This window comes from Lactuca serriola, chromosome 2, assembly GCF_051521515.1.
Source record: "Lactuca serriola cultivar US96UC23 chromosome 2, Lser_US96UC23_V15, whole genome shotgun sequence".
Taxonomy (NCBI): Eukaryota; Viridiplantae; Streptophyta; class Magnoliopsida; order Asterales; family Asteraceae; genus Lactuca; species Lactuca serriola.
The window spans coordinates 201,249,101-201,264,966 of record NC_136409.1 but is presented as its reverse complement, the minus strand read 5'-3'; the positions used below and the strand labels follow the sequence as shown (position 1 = coordinate 201,264,966).

At 37.0% G+C, this 15,866-nt stretch overlaps 1 pseudogene; it reads right to left on the bottom strand.

Moving 5' to 3' along the window:
• Positions 1-7,236: 7,236 nt before the first annotated feature.
• Positions 7,237-7,728, bottom strand: LOC145089961 (RING-H2 finger protein ATL70 pseudogene; annotated as a pseudogene).
• Between the last annotated feature and the right edge of the window lie 8,138 nt (positions 7,729-15,866).

Here is a 15,866-nt window from a genome sequence, read left to right as displayed (position 1 = left end):
CTTTCCCAGGTGGTAAAGGATCTCGCAATCATAATCCTTCACCACATCCAACCACCTACGCTACCTCATGTTCAGACTTGGTTGATCTATCAGATACCCCAGACTCTTGTGGTCCATGTAAATAGTACAACGAACCCCATAAAGGTAATGCCGCCAAATCTTAAGGGCAAAAACCACTACCCCCAACTCTAAATCATGCGTAGGATAACTTGTCTCATGAGGCTTTAGCTGCCTCGAGGCTTAAGCGATCACATGATCGCACTGCATCAGCACTGCACCCAAACCTATGATTGATGTATCATAGTACACCACAAAATCCTCAACGCCCTCTAGCAGGGTCAAAATTAGCGCCTCACACAATCTTTGCCTCAAAATCTCTAAAGTTGTCTGATGCTCAAGGCCCCAACAAAAAGGGACAGTCTTCTTTGTCTATATAGTCAAGGGAACTGATATCTTGGAGAAATCTTGAATCAATCTTCGATAATAACCCATCAATCCAAGGAAACGTCGAATCTCAAATGAAGGCCTCCGAACCTCCCACCTCATCACCGCGTCAACCTTGGTCGGATCGACCGGAATACTGTTTTGGTTGACAAGGTGTTCCAAAAACTATACCTCTCACAACCAAAACTCACACTTAGAAAACTTTGCATACAATCGCTCCCTCCTCAGAGTCTCCAATACCTCTCTCAGATGTTCCTCATGCTACTCATGGTCATGGAATAGACCAGGATGTTATCAATAAACACAATCACAGACCGATCAAACATAGGCCTACATACACAATTCATGAGATCCATGAATGCGGCTAGAGCATTGGTGAGTCCAAAGGGAATCACCATGAACTCGTAATGAGCATAACGACTCCGGAAGGCGGAAGGTCGTCTTCTACATATCATCCTTTCTGACCCTCATCTGATGATAACCTGAACTCAAATCAATCTCAGAGAACCAAGATGCACCCTGGAGTTGGTCAAATAAATCATCAATCCTCGAGAGTGGGTAACGGTTCTTCATTCAACTCCATATCGAAGGTAACCCATCCTTTTTCTCTACAAACAAGATCGGCGCTCCCTATGGTGAACTACTCGACCGAATAAATCCTTTGTCTAATATCTTTTGCAACTCTATAGATAACTCCTCCATCTTTGGAGTACCGATAAGGTGCTTTGGCTATCAGAGCCGCAACAGGAACCAAGTCAATCCAAAACTCCACCTGCCTCTCCCGAGGCACACCAGGAAAATCCTCAGGAAACACATCCGGTACTCCCGAACAATCATTACATAGTCCATAGTCGCCTCACCCTTCTCACGGGTATCCATCACATAGGCAACAAATTAGGAACAATCCTACTGAAGGTAGCGTATTGCCCTACCTGCTGAACATAAAGTTGACCCACGTTGAACACTCTCTCCCTGGATTACTGACTCTCCCCCACTTGGGGTCTGAATATGTACCAACTGATGCTCGCAATCAATCATTTCCCTATTAGGGCTCAACCAATCCATCCCTACAATTACCTTGCTCTCACGCAGAGGATATGAACCAAGTCAATCAGGTACCGTTCACTAAAAAACTCCAATATACATCCCCGATGGAACTTCGATGCCCGCACAGGACAATCATCAGCAATCTCAACCTCTAATAGAAAATCCAGCTCCCTCGGAGCATCGGCAAACCTCTTGCTGAGCATAAAAGATACAAAGGATTGGGTACCCCCCCCCCCCACCCAATTTAACAAGACCAATACAGAGATATCGTTCACGAGGAACAACCGTAAAACAAAACATAGATATAAACAGGAAAAATCAGCATAAATAAAAGATAAGGATAAAATACATACCTGTCACCACATCTGGTGCCACACAAGCCTCATTGGGTGTCAACTGAAATGCCTTACTCCTCACAGCAGGCGCCTCCACCTTGCCCTGATGACAATTAGTAATCCATAGCGTCGCCGGAGCGGGTGCTACAACTAGTCCTCTCGCTATTAAACTCGGGCAATTGGCCTTATTATGGCCATTCTGATTGCAATGGAAGCAAATCATATCAAGATACCTAGGTGGTGGTGGTGGCAATGTAATCCCTGCTGAAGTGACCCGTCCTACCGCACTTGAAGCAACCAGAACCACCCACCCTGTACTCCCCATCGTGCGTCTTTTTGCACTTGTCGCAGCGGCCTTGGCCCTGCTGGCACCTTAACCTCGAGTAAAAAACCTTGCGCCTCTTTCCCTAACCCTCAGAACTCTGAACCTAATCTGACTTCCTCTTCTTCTCCATCTCCAGGTCAATCTCCCTCTCCCTGGACCGCACCACCATATCATGCAGTGTCTTGCAACTGGATCTGCTTACAAATTATATGATATTACTCGTCAACATCTCATGATAGCTCGCCTTCTTCATCTCCTTGTCTGCCACATACTGTGGAACAAGTAACACCCTCTCTCGGAACATAACAATGATCTCTGTCACCGTCTCATTAGTCTGGCGAAGGTCCTGAAACTCCATCGCCCACTGCTGGACCTCAATCACCAGTGCAAACTTAGCCTGAAACCTCGTCACGAAATCCTCCTAGGTCATCGACTCAACCTCCTTTCCTCATAAGGCGTGTCCAACCTCCTCCCACCAGTCTCGAGCTTTGTCTTTCAGAAGACATGATGCAAGTCTAAACTTTTCCCCCTCATTGCAACAACTACTACAGAAGGCGTTCTTGACATCATCTAGCCAACGCTTGCTCGCAATCAGGCCCTTCTTCCCGAAGAAATCCAGAGCCCCACATGCCCGGAACTCATGGAAAGTCAAAGTGCGAGCTCCCATCATCGCCACCATCTCAGAATGGAAAGTGCCCAAGTGCTCATCCAGAATATCCATGATACCCTCCTTGACCGTATCAAAGATCACATGATTCTACTCAAGAATACTACGGGTAATCTCTGATGATCCAGAAAAACCTCTTCCGACGTCCACTCCAGAATTTGTGATATATGAAAACATGGCGCATGTCATCTCCGCCATAAAAATGACAAAGGCAAAAAGCCCATTACAACTGAGCATCAAGCCTTCCACTCTGGACCTCCGCCAAAGCAAAAATTTGGATGGTCTCAGGAGGATATCAACAAAGCTTTAGAGGATAGCATTCGGATCCAAGCTCTTAAGGATAATCCTGACCCGATGCGTGGAATATCCCCTCTATGACGTGAAGACATCCTTCGTGATCTTAAAATCATTCCTTTCATGTATTATGATGTTCCGATGGATGATTTCGAACAGCTCGATCTTCCTCTCTCTCCCTATAACAAGTTTTACATCAAGTTCGCTCCTCTCCACCCTAACGACAATCCGGAGATGATCATCCGGACTGAGTGAGAAAGACTTAAAACATTCTACTCCAAGAACGCACAAACTCTAAAGGAAGTGTGGACAAGGAAGAGAATTACCAAGATTCATGGGTTTGCAAGAAAGATCCTGGTGAAATTCGAGCTTAACTGCCCATTGTTTCGATATCACATCATCCGAAACAAACCAGCCTACCGCACAATCACTGATGTTGACTTCCCATCGATGAATCCGAATGACATTCTTACATTAGTTGCTCACTTTCAAGGAATCCAAAACGATGATATCAGTATGGGAGCTTACCATGCTGCTCTGAGTTTCCTCAAAGACTATGTCGCAAAATTTTGCAGACGCGACTATTAGTTGGCTCATTTATACGGAACTGAAGACTTTGTTGCAAAAATCGACTTTGTGCTTCCTGAAGTTGAACTGCTTGCGGATGGTCCAATTGATGAACCGGTTCTAGGGTTTGTCTACATAAAAAATAAGACAAACAAGAAGGACTTTTTCAGAGTCCTTGACTAACACCTGGTTCCTACCAAATCTCTTCAAAAGTTCATCAGGTGTGCATCCATGTCTGAAGCTCCGGAACAGGTCAACGCAAATTTTGTAAGTCAGCTGACCTAGTACATCGAAGTGCGAGAATGGTTGTTCAGAGCCTACACATTCATCAAGGAAGAAGCTATCTAAGCTAACTTGATTGCTAAGTTCACTTAGGGGGAGATTGTTGGAACCTGAAAGTGAACCTCTAGCAATCCTAAGTCCCAATTTCATTTCGAAGTCAGATGGTGTTCCGTAGTGAAGATTGTTCTGGAATCTGTTTATGTCCGGACTTGAAGATATGTTAGTGGTGTGCCTGTAACACCGAAAATTCCAAAGCAATTTTTCATTTAAAAATAATCGTTTAATTCTTAAAAACACTTTTCGTAAAATCTCATTCATAATCGAATTACAAAACATAACTCCGTTTTCACTTGCATAATGAACCAGGATCCTCAAAACATGACTCTTTCTCTGGTGTGTACAATCAAGTCAGTGCCGTCCCGTGATCCTGAGAGAAACCTGAAACACATGGAACAAAACACTGTAAGCACGAAGCTTAGTGAGTTCCCCAAAATACCGCACATAACACATATTAGCCACTCGAGGCTATAACTCTGTGGGTCCGTGGATCCTACTCTGTGAACCTTCCGGTTCTAACTCTGGGAACCTTCCAGTTCTAACTCTGTAAACATGAACATCATAAATCACATAGAAATAATGCAGTACAACACATAACATACATAGCATACAAATACTTTGTCACATAACTCTGGTTACCTACTCAAGGTATAGTATGGTGAGAAGACTCACCTCGCGTATCTCGATAACTTGCAAATCCCGGAAGTCACTCGCGCTCGATCCTCCGAGCTATAATCATCCTATAACACAATATACCTCTAATTAACACTTTCTCAACTAGGGTTGACTACCCCCATCAAGTCAACACTGGTTAACTCCGGTCAACGGTCAACTTTGACCGGACTCGGCGAGTGCACTAGAGCGACTCGGCGAGTCTATACGTGCTCACTAACTCTCTAGGATTCTCTTTTGACTCGTCGAGTACTCCCCTGACTCGATGAGTTCCACCTGGCATGAATCGCGGGGCCACCACGACTCAACTCGCTGAGTCTCAAGAACAACTCGGCGAGTTCCAGCTCGACTCAGTCCACCTGTCAACCCTCTCTAACTCTCCCTGACTCACTGAGCCGACCCTTAACTCGGCAAGACCACTCGCTGAGTGGTTAAGGACAAACTTCATGCTACTCGCCGAGTCTGTTCTTCGGACTCAGCGAGTCCATGCCATGCACCAACTCAATCTCACTTTTGAGGTCAGATCCGCTCCAACAACTCATAGATCTGGCCCTCCCAAACACATTCATTACGTAAAGTTCATGTCTTGGCGCTCATAACACACCCCATGACTCATAAATGGTGTTTTGACCTCAAGCACAAGGACCCTAATCCAAAACCCCCATGGATTCATAAAAAGCTTGGACAAAGGGACACTCTGGACCTCCAAGGGTCCAGATCCAGAACCTAACTCGTTTATGGAACCAATTGGGCACTAGATCTAGCCACAAAAAGGCTCAACAAACCCTAAATCAACATGAACATCAACATAACAGAGAATGGCTCGAAAATAGTACCTCAAACGTGATGTTCTGGACCTCAAATCTTCAGGAAGTTGATCCCCTTGTTTCCTCTTGTCTAAAACTTCCTTTCCCTTGCTAAATAACACCTCCAATGGTTGATAATGGTTCCTTCTCTCACTCCACACGCTCAAATGCGCTAGGGTTTCGCTCTGGGGGCTGGTGAGCACAAATGACGGCCATAAGGCCCTTTAAATAGACCCAAAACCCGAGAAATTAGGGTTTCATCAAACAGCGCGGACTCGCCGAGTCCAGGCGCGAACCCGCGTCCAGATCCGCGATCATACTCTGTGAGTCTAGGCTCCAACTCGCCGAGTCCCCTCACAAATCATCAAAATAAATAAATGAATAATACCTGGGAATCCGGGCTGTTACAGTGGCAATTAGAAGTGAAGGCATTCCGGAATGGACTTTATGTCCGGAATGTTTGCTGATCTGGAATCTAGGCTTTGACTCTTTACATTAATTGTATTTGTCTTTTGTTTGATTTAACTTGTCATAGGACTTAGCTTTATTTTTCAAACACGGATATTCAGAGTGTCAGATGTAACTCTTTTATCCAGTCCTTTAATTGTAATTGGTTAGTACCATGTTTCATGTACTCCTATTTATACTAGATTTCAATGTTAAATCAACGATGGATCAATTTTCACTCATTTTAGCAATATCCAAGTTACTTCATCTTTCTAAATATTCTTTCAAACATTCTTTTTGTTCTTCATTTATTAACTTAGCTTTGATCATTATCTTCTCTCTTCATTAAATGACTTGATCGTTTGTTGAATACATTAACTCAGACTTGACTGGTCTATCCAGACTTGACTGGAACTTTGATTAGCAAGTAGATATTGATCTTAAAATATTAACTCAAGGTTTGAGTTTTCAAACCTTGTTCCTGCGCATTAGATCGTTCTTGTTCTCACAAATAGGTTACGGAGCCGAGTAAAAAAAACAATGTTTGAATTCTATTTGGGAAAGATGATGTCAACAATTTGATCTAATGGTGAAAAACATAAAATTGAAATAAAAACAATGACTTTAATTGTTTCAGTGGTGAATTAAAGATTATTTTTTAATAATATTTAAAGATTTTCGGGAAATATTAAGAAAATATTTAAAGGGAATTCCAGGGCCACCAACAAGGAACATGTTGTTTTTATAAAACTAGTTGATGTATTAAAATTTTCAAATAATCTAAATTACTTTTTCCTAATTTTTACATTGAGATTTCATTTTGAATTTTTTATTCTAACTTATAACCACCAGATGATGGTGGTAAATTACTAAATTACACTTAAATATTTTCAAATTTATTTTGGGAATTTCTGTGTACTTTAAGAATGGTAAACCTTATCATTGAAGGTCAATATTATATTCATTTCAGGATCATCGTATGAAGGGTAAATAACGGAACAATAAAAGGAAATATATATGCTTGGATTTCGAATCCAGAGGCTCTGTATAAGAAAATTTACGAGTTACTTCCAAAGCATAAAAGAAAAGAGGAAAATTTTATGCCCGACTTACTGATATACTTCAACAATTCACTTGATGTATTTATGAGTGAGATTCAAGCTCATTAGTACAACCCACTCAATGTACGTAATCATCCATACCGAATGTATTCATTTTTGAAATATTATTACAACAAAAAATTCAATTTCACTTGCCACACATATATATATTGCATTGGATTTGTTTGATCGGTCAACTCCGTTGAATTTGAATCGACAGTTTTTCCGGCGACGGCGAGTTCCGGCAAACCGGGCAAGTAGGATGAACCTTCAGCCACGTGTCTATACACTTGCGATGAAAAAAATGACCACATTTCGGCAACAACCTGATAACATCCGTCGGTTTATAATCTGCCAAACAAATAGAACAACCGGATCCATTGGCATCGGCGGCAGAGTCAACCTTGTGAGGCATCACGTGCTCAGAGTAAACAAACACCGGAAAAGTCATGAGCACGGCGTCATCAACACCTCGAGAGACTGTGAAAAGGTGGTTGCCGTTGTCGTCATCAACTGATGGTGATTGATATTGTCTGCTGCGGTTGCACTTGTAAGAAGCGTAAGAGAGGGTTAATAAGAGGATGATGATGGCAAAGGAGAGCCCGAGGACATAGGTAAGGCTTCCTTCCGGTTTTCCGGTGCTGTCGGTGCTGTACAAATCTCCGGTGTCCGGCGATTCGCTCATATTGTGTATGAGGGGAGTATTTGTCAACTTGGGTTGGTTTATATGGAAGTATTAAGGTCCTTGACCTTTGAGTTTAATCAAAACCCATTAGATGCTAATTTTGTATTTTGGTAAATAGATACCATTCATTTTTAAGTATATCATTCATTTATCTAATTATTTCAAAAAGATCGTAAATATTTTTGTTTATTCCAGTTTACAACATTCACAATAAAAGCCTTTTAGAAGTTTTCAATAGATTTTTAATGCCAAAAAGCTGTTAGAAAAACAAAAAGATAAAAACTTATGAATGAGTTTTTAAATATTAGAGATTTTTCAAAAAAAAAAAATGCTACTTAACAAGTTTTTTTTTAGCTTTTTTAATGATGTGGTGTGTCTTATTGTTTTTTCTACCAATAAAAGATAGACACCAATAATAACAAAAAGGAAATTACTAAACATATATATTAAAATTAAAATGAAAAAAAAAAAAAACCCTCCCATTATGGATGATACATAAAAAAATTTCATATTAATTTTTTTAATAAAAAACTTCTAAAAACAACTCTCATATGTTTTTAATCCGTTTAAGCTAATGATTCAGATTGAGTAAATATATTTTCATTATATTTAAGTTTCACCTCGAATCTATGTATAAATACATAAAGAAATAAGACAAAAAAGATTAATAATAATGCATATTCAACATATTGTTTATACTTTATATGCTTGCTAATTAATTTTATCTAATGATTGCTTTATATATATATATATATATATATATATATATATATATATATATATATATATATATATATATATATATATATATATATATATATATATATTATTTTTTTAGAACGGCACTTTACATACACATAACAACATACATAAATGTAAGTATTTTATTATGGTCATTATCGTAATCTAACATTAAACTAACAGATGCTAACCATATCCATATATTAAACGAATAAATTATGAGTATTTGACTTAACAAATATTACTATATTAAGGTTTTAAAGAGTAAACAAGATTTCTTAAGATATACAGAATAACTCATCTTATCTTATACATAATAATTTAGTTGTAATAAATTTAAAAATATAATAATCGATTTATGAAAAAAAAAAAAAGGATAACATTATCATAGAATTTGAGGATGTGTATGTGTTGAAAGACAAATTAAATATCATCCTACAATTTGTTCATATTTTTCTTCCTACCATATCAAATGTTGACATGTGTCACATTTAATTAGACATTTAATGAAATTAATAATCATTATTCCACTTGTCAACATTTAATATGGTAGGAGGAAAAATAGGAACAAATGGTAAGATGATATTTAATTTCTCGTGTTGAAAATACAAACCGTTTCATATTCAATCTTATTATTTATTTGTTTAGGTATTAGTTTGTTATTAATTTTGTTTGTAGGGTTAAATGTGTCAACCAGTAATACTTGTTTTGAAACATATTTTGTTATAAAGGATTGTTTGTGTTTTGTTGTATTTCTTCTAGGTTGCGGATCATTTTATTGAATGTTAACATGTTGGACACGCGTATCCTTGACCCATGGGTCATACAAGCAACTCGAGTATATATTGTTGAAACGGAGTTGTGGATCGTCATTCATTCAGTTTACATATGTGCGCGCACACACACACACACTCTTTCACGCGCTCTTGTTTTTTTCTCTTCGGATATTAGGGTTTCCGTAGAACTAGGGTTTCATACATACTTGATGTTCTTAGTTCTTGATGAATATTCTTTTAAGTGATTTGTATTGAGAGTAGAGTTAGGATTCTTGTATAGAGGATTAAGTTGTAAAGTGTCGTGTATAACGAACTGGTTTCTTATCAATAAGGAAACTATTGAAGTTGGGAAAATCATGGGTTTGTGTATTTTCATCATGGTAGCAGAGCAGAGGTTGCTCACTGCTCAAAGTTTTGTTTACTGACTGAACGACGTTGTCTCACAGTCGTCTGTTACGCAAAGGTTAGAGTATTTTTTTCTCTTGTTCTTCTGCACTTTTTTTGCTTATCAATTAACCTTGTAGATTTGATATTATCAGTGTCAAATCTAGGGTTTCTGCTTGATTCCTTGTAGATCTACACCAGTGTAGAGTTTCGCATTTGTCTAATCCTTGTGTTTAGTTCTTGTTATTACGAGTTCTCTTTTGTTTCAGGATTTGATCTTGGTAGATACTCGACATCTGCATTCCTGAGAGGATCTATGGCGTTTTTGAACTTCGATCGGTCGATCTCTTTTCGAAGTTTTGATTAACTCAACTAAAGAACGAGTTTCATCATCGAAATAACTCTAGCATGGAATGAAACCAAGAGATACGGTCTCTCCAAAAATATCTATAGAGCCTTTGTGATTTATTTCGCGTTCCCTTTACTCTCTTTCGTAGATGTAGTTGTGGGAGATCATGGTTGTCTTTAGTACACCAGTTACTTATTTATGCAATTGTTTGTTTTCTTGTATTGTTTTCTGACTTTGTGTTTATTGTCTTGGGCCCCAACATACCGTCGTTATCATTGGGACTTGTAATCAACACAATAGTATGTGTTTTCTTGTACATTCTTGCTTGTTATTCTTGTCTAATTTTCAAATATTATTGGTTCCACTGATATTCTTGGTGGTAGTTAACTGGGATATATATATATATATATATATATATATATATATATATATATATATTCATCCATCTAATAATGATATAACCTCTATTATTACTATGAAGTTAACTGGGAAATGAAAACTAGCGTTTATGGCATAACTCTATGATGAGAGGACTTAAGGCTCGTAATAAGCTAGGGTTTGTAGATGATACTCTTAAAATAGAAAAGGTTGAACAATCAAAGGTTTTAAAATGTGAACGTGCTAATGATGTAGTGTGTTCTTGGATTCTTAGGTCTATTTTTGAATCAATATGTGTTGGACATGCTTATCCTGAGAATGTTGAAGATATATGGAATGAACTTTTTGAAACATATAATAAGGCTGATGGATCTATTGTTTTTATAATTCATCAACAAATAAATTTCTTCAAACAAAATGATTCACCCCTTTCAGAATATTTTAATAACCTTGATTCCATTTGGAAAGAGTTTGATGGACTTACCAACTAGACTGAATGTATTTGTGAAGCTACTACTAAGTTTAATGATAATTCTAAACTAGTGAAGTTAATGTGGTTTTTAAGTGGGCTTGATAATGAAGGGTTTATAGGTTATCAAAAAGATATAAAGCAGAAAATCTTAACGCTTAAGTTCACATGCAACCTATAAAGGATCTATGTTTTCTCTAATTGATAGCAATAAATTATGAACATCAAGAATCCTAAAGGAAACCTATTATAATCGAAATATACATAGGATTAGGGTTAAATGCATTTGATTTGTTGTAGTAAACAAATCACTTTAATCCCTTGTGTTTGTTGGTGTGACAACCCGATATTTCGAATCAATGTAATGACCTAAAAAGTCAAGAATTGTAATCTCTTTTGATATAATGAAATTATCGTCAAAAATAAAATGTTCAAAAGTCTCTACTGGATTGCATAAATGATAGATATTGTGTCAAGGGTTTCAGAAATATAGAACACTAAAATCCGAGTTATAACGAAGAAGTTATGACCAACTTAAAATTTACAGAAAAACCGTCAATACAGTTAAACGTAAAACTTGAAGTTTCAATACAATAATTTTTAGCCTTAGGTATCTAAATGAAAATTGTAGATATCATTAAACCGTAAATGTACGTGAAAAGAGTGTCCAAGTCTGACTTCGTATGAGGAAGTTATGATTTTTCCAAGTTCCGGATATAACAGTAGACAGCTAAAAACTCGAAATAGAGATTGAGAGACTTTTGGCTGAAACAACCTAAATAAGAATTGAAGATCTCAACAATAGTAGTGCAACGGTAAAAAGTCTGACGAAAACGGACGTAGGATGAAGAAGTTATGGATTTACGACGTAGTTTTCGTGTCCCGGCCTGTTAAAAATAATTAATTAAAAATAAAGTCAAAATTAGCCAACGAAGTCTAAACGAGAGTTGTAGACCATATTCTCACCTACGCGTGCATATATAGAACGTCGAAAACGGAGCTCATACGCGGAAGTTACGGATTTTACAAGTTCGAGACACAAAATCCGAGGCTGTTAGGTTGGCCACGACGTGGCACGAATGGTCACGACGTGGGACCATGACTGATGGGTTTTCAGGCATGGCAGCAGACGTCTCATCCATGGAAGGGGATAGGATCGACTCCACGACGTGGGCAACCCTTTTGCCACGACATGGGACCCAATAATTGGGCTATAAATAGAGCTCAAAGGGTTTCGGGTTTCATTGCTCAATTCTCTTCTTTCTCGTGCCGAAGCTCTGCGTTTAAACCCTCGAAGCCATCCCGAAGCCCCGATCTTCACATCCAAGTTCCGAAGGAAGGTTTTACACTCCCGAGATTTCCGAGATTCCCGAGAAATCAACTTTCTCAAGTCAAAGTTCTGCTTGGTTTTTGTCTCACCTTCTTCAATCTATCAGGTGAGTTCATACCCCTATAACTACGTTTTCAAATGTTTTATAAATGATTTTATACACTTTTAAGGGGGTGAATACAAGTACACACACAGTTATCCTTGTGTGAAAAACATCAATCTTTAGCTATACTTTTTATTATATAATAAATCATATGTGATTTATAAACTATCATACGAAAACGTTCTCATACAACATATCACAATAACACTTTGTCCTTTTCGAATGAAACATGTTGTTATATAAATATCAAACATTTTATTTATATTTTGAGTATAAATGTTCAATAATGTTATTACAAATGTTATACTGTTAGGTGCTTTTCATGTACCCATTTTGTAGCTTTATTTCATAAAAGTACATTGCATATAGGCTTAAACTCATGCATTTTGCATGTTTTTCGGGATTTTTCATGAGACAATTTCATTCAAATACTTTTGTGATATTTCAGGGACTTTTGGAGGTAGGATATTGTTGGATGAGGTAAATAAAAGTTGCAGACAAAATTTCAGGACTTGCGGAGCACCGAGGAGCAAGATATCAAAGAAATGAAGATTTTGACTTTACAGAGATTTACACGGCCGTGTAAATGCAAGCCTTGCGTTTACGCGGGCCGTGTAAACGTAGATTTCTGCGCAGTATATTTTTGCGTTTACACGGGTCGTGTAAATGACAATGTTAATTTACGCGGGCCGTGTAAACGTAAATGTGGGTTTTAAAGCAGTTTTTCACCATTCTTAAAAGGGGAACCAATTTTTTCTTTACGGGGTCGACTTTTGGAGAAGAGAAGGCGATTTTCTTGAGGATTTTGGAGTTGATTAACACTTGGGAACATTTGATTTCATTTTGTAAGAACTTTAATTTCATTTTCTAGATTTGTGATCTTGTTCTAGCCATGAGTGGCTAGAACCCTAGTTTCTCCAACTTTATGTCTTGACTTTATAGTTGTGATTTCAATCATGTGATTTTATATTTGCTTCCAGTTCCTACCTAGTGAATTTGATTTTGTTTCAATTGAATGTTTGATTCTAATTGTGATTCTTATTAGCCATTTGAATTAGGGTTAGGTCATTCAAGTTATCTAATTGCAAAATCTGTAATTGTTTTGTGAATTGGACTAAGTAACAAACACTAAATCGATTTCCATTGAATGAATTTAGTGTAAAACTTATTCACATACTCTTACACTCCCGAGCTTGTGAGGAGTATTGGGTGTTGTTGGGAACATTCACATAAATCTTATTGCAACCTTTTGATTTCTATCTAAGAGCTTGTTTAGACTAAATTAGAAGGTTAGGTTATTTTCAAAGAGCTTGTTTTGAATTTGACAACTTGGTGAATGAGAAGTGTTAGAACTTGTTAACACTTTCAAGTACCAACTTAGGTGGAATTGAGTAGATATTATTTCATCCTTGGAATCACATTGTTAAATTGTCTTACATAGAGTTGGAGTTCTCACAAATCCTGAATTTGTTTCATTTAATTGATCATTTAGTTATCGCTTTATCCTCTTGTTTAAATCATTGCATACCAACCCCCCCTCCCCATTTATGTGACCATTATTGTACCTTCCGCAAAAGGTATAAGCACTTGTCCCGTGTCTCTGTGGATCGACCCTGCTTACCTTGTATTACATTTTTAGTGCAAAGTAACAATGTTATGGAGTCATTTTGTACCCCTTTATTTGTTGGGTTTGACACGCCTAACATATACTTTACATACAAAGTCGACGCTACACTAGGGTTAATCATACAAACAAATCATACATTTGGAGAAACTATAATAGGTATAGTTTACTAGATATTCATGAGATTTTACATACTATAAGTACTATATCAAGGAAATACTTTCATATACAAGAACAAATGGACTTTTCATACGTAAACCTATTTGATACTATGTTTTGTGAGACATTCAACTTCACGTACTTTCAAGTATGCAGTTAAAGTCCTGTATTATATACCATAATCTCTTGTAGGGAGAGCGTGATACTTGTGGATAGATCTATATGGGATTGACAATCCCGCACCTAAACTGTTAGCTACAGTTAGACCGGCAGGTCTGGGGTGACAAACGTCATAACATTTCAACTCCTGAAGAACGTTGTTACAGACAGTGTGGGTCAATAGCATGGTTATAAAACTCACATGGAGTATTAAAACACGTTGATTTACGGGGTTATCAAATGCCTTAGTGATTTTATACACACATAAATCTACTATTCTAGGCATGAAAAACACTATTGCATTACAGTTTTAGAACTTTTAAACTACCACATACTTATGGAAAAATATTGGATTTCTAGAAGCAAACATTCAAAACAGTCGGGTCTTGGTAGAAGACTACTTTTATTCTAGTAGGAAATATGAGATTTTCTAGGAGTTTTCAAACATCTACAAACAACTTCATTCAAATTTATACAAACATTGACATTAAATACTTATGAACTCACCAGCTTAAATGTTGATCTACTCTTTCAAATCTACTTGTATTTCTCAGGGATTCAGTAATACATGTAAACTTTAGCTTTTGGAGAAGTGACGCTAAGGCGTCGGTTTAAAACTCATTTTTTCATCATATTGTAATTTGTTTTGAAACAAGTATCATTCAACATTTAAATTATATATATGATGGTTGTTTTACTTTCTTTACTATTAATTCAACTGTTACGATACTACATGAAGTCATCCGCCCTCGAACGATTTCACCGTTCTAGTTTGGGGGTGTGGTAGTTGGTCTTGGAAAGCTAGTATCAAAAGGGTGATGTCTCTAATGGCTCACACCCAAAACCAAAAACCCGAGAATGAGGAGGAGAGAGGAGATATAAGGAAAATTTCATTCCTATGTTTATGGGTAATGTGGTCAATGAAATTGGCAAGCCAAGGGGTCCTATTTATAGTTTAGGTAACTTGTAGGCAAAATAAGATTTGAATTAATTAAATAATATATTTAATCATAATTCAAACCATTTCCTTATATGCAACCAGGAGGCTTCCAAAAATCCTAGGAAACCATGCAAAACCGTCCATACCATGGAGGGTTCTAGAATTCCTTCTTTTATTCAACTATGGAACAATTACAATTCACTCATTGCACCTTTAATTAATTCCAGTCAATCTTGAATTAATTTCAGATTATTTTTGATTAATAATTAATCAATTCTAATTGATTTCACATTAATTTATTAATCAGGTAAATTAACAAATAAATTATTTAACAATTGATCTCATATTAATTTATTAACCACATAACAAATAAACAATTATCCATCTATTGTTAATTAATATATTAATCACATAATATATTAACAAATCATTTTCCCATAATTTCCCATTACAGTTTATTAATCATATAATAATCTAATAAATTATATTTTTCTCTCTTAATATCAGTTATAGATATTTCTAGTTATGAGGGCAACCCAAAAAGGACTTTGCTTGTAATTACAATAGTATATCAATTTCGTTATGGGCTTAGACACCTTAACCCAACAGATGATACATATAATCCAGTTAAAAGTCATTTTGTTTTTATGGATCCTCTACCAAATGTCAAAACTGTTTTTTATTATCTCTAGACAAGAATCACATTAAAAGAATGGCTCTTTGATT